Source organism: Electrophorus electricus, chromosome 5 (genome assembly GCF_041902795.1).
Source record: "Electrophorus electricus isolate QZ-2024a chromosome 5, ASM4190279v1, whole genome shotgun sequence".
Classification (NCBI taxonomy): Eukaryota; Metazoa; Chordata; class Actinopteri; order Gymnotiformes; family Gymnotidae; genus Electrophorus; species Electrophorus electricus.
Genome location: NC_137501.1, coordinates 27678808 through 27680737, shown reverse-complemented (window position 1 = coordinate 27680737; position 1930 = coordinate 27678808). Strand labels below are relative to the sequence as shown.

The 1930-nt window shown below is 38.3% G+C and overlaps 1 long non-coding RNA gene across 1 annotated transcript; it reads right to left on the bottom strand.

Annotated features, from left to right (window-relative positions):
* Positions 1 to 347: 347 nt before the first annotated feature.
* On the bottom strand, positions 348 to 1642 carry LOC113582934 (uncharacterized). The gene is made up of 3 exons (XR_003411203.3): positions 1493 to 1642; positions 1036 to 1090; positions 348 to 731 (listed from the first exon to the last, which is right to left on the bottom strand). It is a non-coding gene; the product is annotated as an uncharacterized LOC113582934 (long non-coding RNA).
* Between the last annotated feature and the right edge of the window lie 288 nt (positions 1643 to 1930).

The following is a 1930-nucleotide window of genomic DNA, read 5'->3' as shown; positions in this document are numbered from 1 at the left end:
GCTGTTTCTTGCAGAGGTATGGGCAGTTTCTCTGCCTCCTGTCTATGTTTGGTTGTTTTGATTCAGGCGCTGTGGATTATTGTAAATGGCATTAGAACTGGACCGAACCAGAAGAGCATGATTTCATGTACTACTGCCATGACAAGTGCGTGTAACAAATATGAGTTATTTTCATAAAAGATACTTACTGCATGAATACTCTGTGCCTGCAATTTTTCTAACTACTTCTGTCTATGAGCCATATGTAATAAATCTCATTTCAGTGTTTGTAATATCTTAATAGTGTAGCTAGTTACCCAAACACATTAAATTGAAATATGAAAGAAAATATATTTTTACACCAAACATTTAAGTTATTAAAATTAATTTAATTGTTGTTCCTTAGGGAATTACAAGATTGTAGTAAAGCCAACAAAAATTCATTCATTCATCTTCCAACCACTTGTTTGAATTAGCACACACTTATCAGGATACTTTTCAAAACATTGGTCAATGCATGGCAATGTACAAAAATAATTTAATATTAATCGACTTCCCCGAAGAAGAGTCTGTAAGGGGATGATTAGTCATTTGTAGCAAGAAGGTGATGCATTGGATTAGTGTAGTCTGGGGTTGTAAAAGGGCCCTGGAAGACAGGACACCAGGTGCAGTGATCTGTCGCTGGATACGATAGCCAGACAAAAGCAGGCAAAGCCATGGACACACCCCCGGGGTCAACAGCCATTATGAACCTACCAACAACAAAAACAAACAAAATAACCCTCTAAGATCTATATTTTACATGACTTTAACAGATGTTATGGTCCAATCAAGAAGGAAAACCACGCATACAGTATATATGGAAGAAAACTCTCTATGATTTCCTGTCACTGACTGGGCATTCTCCCCCATTCAAGTTTTCATATGGTCACTGAAAGATACCAGACAGAAATTACAGTACTTAGCATTTATGATGTCTGGACAGGCAGACCCGTTTCCTTCAAACCAGTAGTTATTCGCAGGGGAAAAATACTAAAAAACAGTATAAATACTAACCCGTCCTCTCTGTTGTAGGTCGGTAACCGTCCTTGGCATTTACAGACCACAAACACTGTAAAGAGGGAATAACACAGGCCTTTATGGACGGACGAAATGCTTGGGATAAAGATGCTGATCAAGATTGAATAACCAAGACTAGCCAGGGTTTGTTGCTCTGATACTGTGATCTGCTCTACTGCTCCCAAGCCCAAAAGACACTAAGTGCGGTCCCTCACGTAACGATAGTTAGGTAGTCTAGTTTACTTTCTAGCTTGTTTAACTAGACTGAACCTAAATCGAAGAGCACAACGTTGACACGATAATCCAACGGCAGCTTTCGCGGTTCTCAATTTTTCTCAGCAACCATTTTAAAACAGGAAACCTCTGCGACTTAGCTTAACTGGCTAACGCTAGCTATCTGAGTTCTCGAAACCTCACAAACGTAGACATTTCGCATGATGTTTTGCCGATTTACCATTTATGGAGCAACAAAGTACATGAATATGAAAAACGCGATGTCAAACAGCACAAAAGCCCAGAAGTCGAACCAATAGGAGTGTTTTGGTAAGGCCGCGGCTCGGTTCTCCTCCCCGCTCGCCATTCCGCTCTACTTCCTGGTTCCTTTTCTGACGGACAGTCGACTCTGACGTCACGACGCGCCCATAAAGCTCCCATAATATTAAAGTTTTATGTAAATTAAGTCAATAAAATACATTGAAACACACACATATATATATCAATTTAAAAATATATATTTTTATTTAATTTTTTTATGAAGGCTATGATAAGTCTTGTAGACAAATCTCCATACAGATTCTATACTAATGATTTAAATCAAGTGTATAAGGACAACATATATTTCCTCAGACAAAGTACAATTTAAAATTGTGTTATCACATAGTACAGTGTAGTC